Genomic DNA, 10,670 nt, shown 5'->3' with positions numbered 1-10,670 from the left:
CCCCAGCTCCCTCCTGCTCAAGTAGTCTTGGGAGTCTACCTGCTGTATTAGCCCTCCAGGTGAATATGACACACACCGAAGATGAAGAATCTTTTCAGGTAAGAAAAAACAGATTCAGAGAGACCAATTTATTTGTCCAGGGACTGAAGTGGAAGTGAAAAATGGGATAACTCACCATTGTTTGTGAAGGTTTTTATTTTAGCCTCTAAAATGTAGATAAAAAGACTGCTTATAATGGAACTATGAAGCCATGGTTCTATGTCAGTAGAATAAATACGTATACCCACCTACTCCTCATTTGTTTGAATCACCAGTGAAGGATCAAGTCCGAAAATCAGTCATGATACTTAAAAGCACAGATCACGGTTACAATTTAAATATGCTTTAATGTAAATACATGAACCATGAACTTCCTGATGTTCAAGCTGGTTTTAGAAAAGGCAGAGGAACCAGAGATCAAATTGCCAACATCCGCTGGATCATGGAAAAAGCAAGAGAGTTCCAGAAAAACATCTATTTCTGCTTTATTGACTATGCCAAAGCCTTTGACTGTGTGGATCACAATAAACTGTGGAAAATTCTGAAAGAGATGGGAATACCAGACCACCTGACCTGCCTCTTGAGAAATCTGTATGCAGGTCAGGAAGCAACAGTTAGAACTGGACATGGAACAACAGACTGGTTCCAAATAGGAAAAGGAGTATGTCAAGGCTGTATATTGCCACCCTGCTTATTTAACTTCTATGCAGAGTACATCATGAGAAATGCTGGACTGGAAGAAGCACAAGCTGGAATCAAGATTGCTGGGAGAAATATCAATAACCTCAGATATGCAGATGACACCACCCTTATGGCAGAAAGTGAAGAGGAACTAAAAAGCCTCTTGATGAAAGTGAAAGTGGAGAGTGAAAAAGTTGGCTTAAAGCTCAACATTCAGAAAACGAAGATCATGGCATCTGGTCCCATCTCTTCATGGGAAATAGATGGGGAAACAGTGGAAACAGTGTCAGACTTTATTTTTTGGGGCTCCAAAATCACTGCAGATGGTGACTGCAGCCATGAAATTAAAAGATGCTTACTCCTTGGAAGAAAAGTTATGACCAACCTAGACAGTATACTCAAAAGCAGAGACATTACTTTGCTGACTAAGGTCCATCTAGTCAAGGCTATGGTTTTTCCTGTGGTCATGTATGGATGTGAGAGTTGGACTGTGAAGAAGGCTGAGCGCCAAAGAATTGATGCTTTTGAACTGTGGTGTTGGAGAAGACTCTTGAGAGTCCCTTGGACTGCAAGGAGATCCAAGCAGTCCATTCTGAAGGAGATCAGCCCTGGGATTTCTTTGGAAGGAATGATGCTGAAGCTGAAATTCCAGTACTTTGGCACCTCATGTGAAGAGTTGACTCACTGAAAAGACTCTGATGCTGGGAGAGATTGGGGGCAGGAGGAGAAGGGGACGACAGAGGATGAGATGGCTGGATGGCATCACTGACTCGATGGATGTGAGTGCGAGTGAACTCCGGGAGTTGGTGATGGACAGGGAGGCCTGGCGTGCTGCGATTCATGGGGTCGCAAAGAGTCGGACACGACTGAGCGACTGAACTGAACTGAATATAAATGTCATTCTCCTCAAGTGTTCAGCAGATTTGAGCTCAAAACAGACTGTATGCTGAAAGAGAATAATAGGGTGTATAACACCTAAATTTTGAATTCTTTAAAACTACAGGAGACTGAAAACTATTACTTTCTACCACCTGAGCTACATTTTATAGAATTATATATATATATAATTCCACAGGTGCTTTTTTCCCCCTAAAGCAGTGCTTTAGGCAGGTATTGGCAGTATTTTAGATTTTGATTTAATGATGCTATTTTTACAAATGAATCAGAATAAAATCCTGTGACAGTAGAGGACATAGGAAAACCCAAATAAGTATGAATGCCCCACCTACCATTTTAATATCATTGAGTCAGGTTTAGTAGAATTTTCTAAAATGTAATAATCCACTTTATATTACTAATTTACATTATATTATCTCTATGCAGAGAGACCTCCACTACTTGTTTGTGGTGAGCTAGGCCCAGAGTCCATTTCAAAACTTTTCTTTCTGGTCTTTTACTTAAGATCTTTCTAGAATCCATGTGAGGAAAAACACAGAGACAGACCAAAAAATCCCCAACCCGAACCTTGATCTCTACTTTACATCATAACCAAATATTAGAGATGGTTCATAGAGCCAACTGTGAAAGCAAAAGCCTCAAGAAAAAAGGAGTATGGAGTGAATAAAATTCTTAGGGAAAAAAAAGTACTAACCGTAAATTTAAAAATAATTTTCAAATACACAGTTTACTATTTTAATAATATTATTTCTAATAATACAATTTTTTATTACGTTAACACTTTGTAGTAATAAAGTGGTAGGTAGGGCATTCATGACTCTATTTCTCTTAAACCAAAATTCTCACTTTCTATAAACTTAAAATATTTATTCATTGGACTGAATGGGCGTTTGGGATTAGCAGAGGCAAACTATTAAATACAGAATGGTTAAACAACAAGATCCTACTTATAGCAAAGTGAACTATATTCAATATCCTGTGATAAACCATAATGGAAAAGAATAAGGAAAAGATTGTTTATATGTATAACTGAATCACTTTTCTGTCCAGCAGAAATTAACACAACATTGTAAATCAATGATATGTCAATAAAATTTTAGAAAATAAAAGACAATTTACTCATTGGCTTTATGTTATACAGAAAATATCTTCTAGCTTACAATGCCAGTATTACAAATAATGAGACTAGTGAGTGAGGTTTACATTTTTCTGATTCTTTTTTCCTTTACACATGTTCCAATAAAATTGGACAATTTTCGTATTATGTTCAAAAGTCATTTGAAGTAACTCTTTTCTCTATATGGCAACTTGCACAATTTGATTGGGGCCCTTTGTTTCCATTTGTTCAAAATTAGGGTTTGTGTTTTTCTTTTCACATTAATTACATTTTTCAATATATAAAAGGTTAAAGTCAAAACTAACTGAAAAGGTACACTCTGAGAAGTCTTGTTTCCATACCTATCCCCTTCATTGCTCCATTTTGTTTCTGCTCACATCACGTATATAAATTTCATATATATTTCATATATGTGTTTTACATATATGTTCTGGTTTCTTATTCTATTCTTTACTTTTTTGGTAAAAATAACATACATATTCCAATTTTCCTCTTACAAAAAGGAGGCATTTTGTATATGCTATTCTTCATTGTATAATACTTTAATGCTTTGCAGAATATGTACAATTTTAATTAAACTATTTTGATTATGCTCAAAGAGAATAATTATAGGGCCATTGAGAGCTCCTGGTAAGGGAATAAGACAGACAATTCCAGTGCGTGTTTCCCATTACCACCAAGCAATTTTTCAATTCTCAGTGGACACCAGGTATCCACACTGACTAGGTGTCCTATATTAAAATTAATTTCACTTGTTTCTTTACTTTTGTAATGCAGAAACTAGAAATTTAAAATTACATATTTGGTTTGCATTTGTGGCTCACATTATATTTTTGTTGGATAATGCTTTTCTAAAACATTACTAACTTCAAAAATGTTCTACAATGGAACTCAATTCTGACACTGTTGTCACATGCCGGAGGTTAAGAACTCAGTTAAGACTGCCCACCCACTTTAGATGTCAATCACAAGGTCAAGTTGATACCTGCTCTTCTGAGCAACTGATTATTGTTTGGAGGCTACTGGGTTTGATTAATTTGCTAGAGTAACTCACAGAACTCAGTGAGTTTACTTACTAGATAATTTATTTACCAGATCATTGGTTTATTATGAAAGGACACATAAACAGGAACAGCTAGGTGAAAGAGGTGTATAGGGCAAGGTGTGTGGGAAGGGGCGTGGAGGATGCAAGTCCTCTCTGAGAGTGCCGCTCTCCCTAACCTCCATGTAGTCACCAACTGGGAAGCTCTCCAAACTCTGTCATTTTGCGTTTTTTATAGAGGCTTTGTTACATAGGCATCTTTGGTTAAATCATTGGCCACTGGTGATTGAACTCAAACTTCAGCTCCTCCCCTTCTCAGAGGGTGGGGCTAAATTACAACCCTCTAATCAGAGTTGGTTCCCCTGGCAATAACCATCCCAACCAACTTCTTCCAAAAGTTATCTCATTAAAATAAACTCAGGTGTGGTTGAAAGGGATTTGTTATGAAAATCAAGATGCCCCAATTGCTCTTATCACTTAGGAAAATCCAAGGATTTTAGGCACTCTGTGCTAGAATTGAGGACAGAGACCAAATTTACATGTATTATAAACCACAATATCATGACAGCATATAGCACTAATTGTTACCATTATATTTGTCAACTAGCGCCACAATAATACTATATAACAAACTACCTCAAACTTCCTGACTTATGACAATTTATTTCCATGCTCATGAGCCTGTAGGTCAGCTGTATGGACTTGGCCAGATGGCCTTACTTCAGGTAGTACACAGGCTTCAGGACTGCCCCACTTGTGTTCATTCTGGGCCAAACTCAAGGGACGGTGGCTCCCGAAGGCATGTTCTTTTCATGGCGATTGCCAAAGAAGAGCCAAAAGAAGCCATACAAACACATTTAAGGTCTCTGCTTATCTCATACCTGGCTAATATTTCATTGATGAAAGCAAGTCTTGACTAAAGTGAAAGTGAAAGTCACTCAGTAGTGTCCGACTCTTTGCGACCCCATGGACTGTAGTCCATGGAATTCTCCAGGCCAGAATACTAGAGTGGGTAGCCTTTCCCTTCTCCAGGGGATCTTCCCAACCCAGGGATTGAGCCCAGGTTTCCCACATTGCAGGCGCATTTTTTACCAGCTGAGCCACAAGGGAAGCCCAAGAATACTGGAGTGGGTAACCCATCCCTTCTCCAGTGGATCTTCCCAACCCAGGAATCTAAGCAACCCCCCAAAACAGGCAATGACGTATCCTGTGCCCATGGTTGAAGGAAGCGGAAATGGGTATTTGCTGAATCCAATCAAACTGTCCCCCAGTGTGAAGCAGTTGGTGGTGTACTCTCTCCTGCCCACCTTTCCTTCCTTCTAACAGTCTTCCTTGTTTTGCTCCCTGTCATATTCGCTCTCTGAAACTGAACGGCATCCTTCAGTTCTTCAGTGACTTGGATGGTTGGTCTCTAGGCCAATGTATGACCTAAGGAAGTTGATGAGCAACTGAGATTAGGGAGTGGTCAGTTCAAATGTTACTTACCATGACTACTTCCCTGAGACTGAAATAAACTCATCATTCCTAATATTTTGAACCTAATTTTATTTTTCAAAGTAAAAAATGAAGGTCAAGGAAACTTCTTGCTCTTATGATGTATTCTGTGTAGCCCAAATGTGAAAGATGCTTAAGAACTAGAAGAGTGATAGGAGATAAAATCTGAGAAATAGTTAACACATCTTATGTGTGGTTTTGAAGGTCACAGTAAAACATCTAGATCTTATTCTAAATGCAATGGGCAGTCACTGGAATGCCATAAACAGGAGAGTAAATATCTGCTTTGTAAAAAAAACCGTCTACTGTGTGGAGCATGAATGCAGGGACAAAGTGGGGACAGGGAGGTAAGTCAGGAGGCTGTCACAGTAACAGCCCAGGTGAGTGATGGTGGTCTGGGTTAGGGTGGAATCAGTAAATATGACCTGTGGCCAAAGTTGGGGTGTATCCTGAAGGTAGAATGGATAACATTTGCTGATGGATTTGATATGGGAGGCTATAGGAAAAAAGAAGAGAGTTGACTCAGTGTTGACTTAACAGTGGATGGGAAATATTGTTCTGCCTTCGATGTGGTATATTTGGGATATGTTAGTCATCTAGATAGAGGTGATGAGTGAGCAGTTGAATAAACTTTTGTTGGGTACCAGGTACAGAGTTGAGAAAATCATATTCCCTAGCACTCAGTATCATGGTGTAACAGTTATAGGCCCAGACTATGGAGTTACCTGCCTGCGTTCATACTTCACCTTTTACTGGCACTGTGGCTTTAGATAAATTACTTTACTTTTCTTATGTCTCAATTTTTTGTTTCTATAAAATGAGAGTAATAGCACCTACTTCATAGGCTCCAATGGGTTAATATTAATATATATAAAGCACTAAGAATGATGTCTAATGTAAAACCTATACAGACATTAGCCATTTTCAGCACAGTCATCTTCAGTCCATGCCAGGCATTCTCATTTTTTCTTCTTTTCTGACCTTTACTCCTATTCTCCTCCCTCCAAACAATTTTCTGATTCTCTGGATACTAACTGGGAGTCCAGTAATTCATTTCAATGAAGACACTATCTACTTGGAGTTAGGGGCTTCCCTGGTGGCTCAGTGGTAAAGAATGTCCCTGCAATACAGGAGAGGTGGGTTCGATCCCTGGGTCAGGAAGACGCCCTGGAGGAGGCATGGCAACCCACTCCAGTATTCTTGCCTGGAGAATCCCCATGGACAGAGGAGCCTGGAGGGCTACAGTCCACAGGGTTGCAAAGAGCTGGACACGACTTAAGTGCTGAGCAACACACCTGGAGTTTACGGGTGTCAGTCCGGGCTTCCCTGATAGTCCAGTGCTTAAGAATTGGCCTTGCAATCCAAGGGACACTGGTTTAATCCATGGTCCTGAAACATTCTACTTTCCACAGAGCAACTAAGCCAGTGCACCCACAGCTACTGAGCCAGCACTCTAGCCCCACAAGCTGCAACTAGAGAAAGCCTGCATGCAGCAACAAAGAACAATGCACCACAGTCAATAAATACATAAATCTTGTTTAAAAAGGGGGGGGGCGATCAGTCCCACCAGACTGCCCCCACTTCAGATGCCAGTTCCAAGTCCTCAGCCACCCTTATTTCTGACCAACTGACTGTAAACCAGGAGTTCCCATGACTTCCTCAAGTTCAGACTTTCGCTAGAGTGGCTTACACAATTCAGGAAACTGTACCTATGATAGCTGGCTTATTATAAAGGATATTACTAAGGAACAGCCAAATGTAAGAGATAAATAAGGACTGGTATGCGGGAGGGGAATTTCTGGAATCTTCATGCCCCATCTTTTTTAAGTGTCTCTATCTGAATCTTTATTTACTTATTTTTAGCTTTCCAAACTTTAAACGTTTTATTTTGTACTGGGATATAGCCAGTTAACAATGTTGTGGTAGTTTCAGATGAACAGTGAAGGGACTCAGCCGTACATACACAGGTAGCCATTCTCTCCCAAATCCCCCTCCCATCCAGGTTGGAACATAACATCGGGCAGAGTTCCGCATGCTATACAATAGGTCCTTGTTGTCTATCCATTTTAAATATAGCAGTGTGTACATTACCTAACTATCCCTTCCCCCTGGCAGCTGTAAGTTAGTTTTCTAAGTCTGTGAGTCTCCTGTTTTGTAAGCTCATTTGTATCACTTCTTTTTGGATTCCGCATGTAAGGGATGTCCTACGATACTTCTCTGTCTGAGTTACTCCACTCAGCGTGATGCCAAGTCCATCTCTGTTGCTGCATATGTCCACTGCCCTCTCTGGCCTCTGTCACCCTCCCAGCACCTTGATGTGGTCACCACTAGCCCTGAAGCTTTCCAAACCCTCTTGTTTAGGGGTTTTTCACAGAGGTTTCATTTTATAGGCATGATTGATTAAAATATTGGCCACTGATGATTAAACTCAACCTCTATGCCTTCTCTCCTCCCTGGAGGGTGGTGGGGGAGCGATGGGCCTAAAAGTCATAACCCTCAATCCCCCAGTCCTGCCTTCATCTTTTGTGGCAACGTGACCCAACCGGAAGCTATGCAGGGGCTTCAACACACTATCATCTTGTTAGAGTACAAAAGACGCTCTTACCACTCCAAGGGGGTGAGGAGCTGTGGCCCAGAACCTGGGATGAAGTCCAAATATACATTTCTCTTTACACCATTCTAACATTGAAATATGGCCTTAAGTATGCACATAACTTTGTATTTTATATATATTGCTTTTCATCCTTTAAAAAAACTTTTATGGTTACGTATAGCAAATACAAAAAATTGCATACCACTAACAGGTCAATAGAGACCCTTGCTCACCACCCTACCAAACTTCCACATTGTCTCCTTCCAATTACAACCCTTCTTCTTCAAGAATAGCTACTATCCTGATGCTTCTGACCATCTCCTTTTCATTTTTATCACCTAAGCATGCATCCCTAAACACTCTAGCTTTGCCTGGCCTTTCTTTTCTTTTTTATGACGGGGGTGGGCAGATATTTCTCTTAGGTCTCTTTTTAGCTAAGGAACCCCCTCTCTCCTCCTTTCCCCCCTTTTCTACTTTGAATTTTATTTGTTGAAATACCAGGTTAACTGTCCTGTCATTTCCTGTAACCTGAATTTTGTTGACTGCATTCTGTGGAATAATTCATTTTTTTCTGTTGCTCATATATTCTGTAAATTGATGCATTACTTGAGATAAAAATGTAATGATTTTGTTCAACAAGGGTACTACAAACGTAACAGACCACGAGAAGATATTTGCAATATCTAAAAAATAAAAAAATAGACTATTTTATATCTGAGAATCCAGCTAACAAAGAATGCATAAGATCTTCCAAAAGTTATCTCTATTGAAGTGCATAAAATATTTGAAAAATAGATGCATTATGGTGGTTGTGAATGTGAAGATTCAGCATTCATTCAAACTTCTTTCAAGCTTCTTGTCCTATAAATCTTGACATTTTAAACACTACAATTCTGCAGGCAACTAGAGTTCTAGAGGTAAGTGATTTCTGTCAATTGGATACATTTAAGTAAAGTGTGGAAGGTGGAAGTAAGGCAAAAGGCTTTTTTTTTGCTACTCTATTTTTTGGCTGGTGAGCATGGTTAAGATCCTAGTATTTTCTGCAGCAGCTTTCCACAGCACAGTCATTTGCTTTGAGTACTTACTGTTACAATGTCTTCTGGATTTTTGAATTGTAGCTACTGCAGTGTATTCTTAACATCAGAAAGTTCAGTTGCGAAGTCCTGATTCCCCACCATCCTGATGGGTGGGGACAGCGGTAGTAGTTTCCTTGACAGCCCAGTTTGGCAGTATTATCCTGGGACTCGTTTCGGACAGCCTGCTCCTCAACCCTTTAAACAATATTCTAAACACTTATTCCCCATGTTAAATCGGTATACATTTAAAATAGCCAGATATATTTCCTGCAATTGAATGCAGACTCATACACTAATAAATAAAGATTTTAAAAGCTTCCCAAATCTACACAATCAATCCCAAGGGAAAAGAATTTAAATAATTGAACAAAACCTAAAATATATATGGAACAGAGGTCTGTAAATATGTCAACTTCAAAAATGAAAAATAAGTAATCACCCTACCATATTAAGAATAACGAGTCTGGAGTTTCCTGGTGGCCTCGTGGCTAGGATTTAGTGCTTTCACTACAGAGGTGGGGGTTTGATCCCTGGTTGGGGAAACATCCTGCCTGCTGCACAGCATCGCTAAAATACTAATGTGAGTGTGAGAGTAGGTGAAAAAAATCAGTTAAAAAAAGAACAATGAGTCTATGTGTTAGTTTAATTGTTGATGACTGGGTGATGAACTAATGGAAGTTCATTATATTATTTTTAATTTCATGTGCCTGAAGTTTTCCATAATGATGCAAAAAGAATGTTCAGTCTGATAGTCAAAAAATTGGAATTATAATTTTAGGACTTACCAAAATGAAGATATTTATAACCATGGGATGAAACCATTTAGGGAGAGTATAGACAGAAAAGAACATAGGACTAAGATGTGAGCATCTCTAATATTTAGAAGTCAGAGGAAGAAATTAAAGCAGACTGAAGAGATGCCAATAAAGTAAAAGGAAACCAGGTGAGATGTTCTGGAAGCTTGGAGAAGAAAATGTTTGAAAATGTGGAAGGGCCAAGTGAGTCAAATACTGCCTAAAATGAGAACTGAGAGTTTGCCTCTGGATTTTTCAAGATGGAGGTTTAGACAATTTGGGGAGAAATTTTGCTATAAAAAGGAACACAAAAATTAAGCAGTGACTGGAGGGGAAGTGAAAGTCCCTCAGTCGTGTCTGACTCTTTGCGACCCCATGGTCTATACACTCCATGGAATTCTCCAGGCCAGAATGCTGGAGTGGGTAGCCTTTCCCATCTTCAGGAAACCGCCCCAACCTAGGGATCGAATCCAGGTCTTCTGCATCACAGGCGGATTTTTTACCAGCTGAGCCACCAGCGAAGCTCGACTGGAGGTGAAGAGAAGTCAAAATTTTGTTTTGTTTTCTTTAAGATACCTGATACTAAGGCATATCCAGTGTACTGGCAGAATGATCTAGTTGAAAGAGGGAAGACAGATATAAGAGGAAAGCAATAACAGAAGAATCAAGGACCTGAGTGAAACAAGTAGAGGCACTATTTCTTTCATGTCTAACAGGAGGGAAGACAACAAACACGTTCAGATACATATAGATGGATAGACTTGGTGGAGGTAAGATGAGGCGGTGTGTGTCTATTTTCACACCTTTAACTCTCTAAGCCTCAGTTTCCACGCCATGAATATGTAGAGTACCTATCTCATAAGCTTTCTGTGAGGATTCAATAAAGAGCCAACACAGTATTAACCCAGTGGAAAATTGTTAAGACCCTAGTTCAGTA

Source organism: Ovis canadensis, chromosome 16 (assembly GCF_042477335.2).
Source record: "Ovis canadensis isolate MfBH-ARS-UI-01 breed Bighorn chromosome 16, ARS-UI_OviCan_v2, whole genome shotgun sequence".
Lineage (NCBI taxonomy): Eukaryota > Metazoa > Chordata > Mammalia > Artiodactyla > Bovidae > Ovis > Ovis canadensis.
This window is presented reverse-complemented; position numbering follows the sequence as displayed.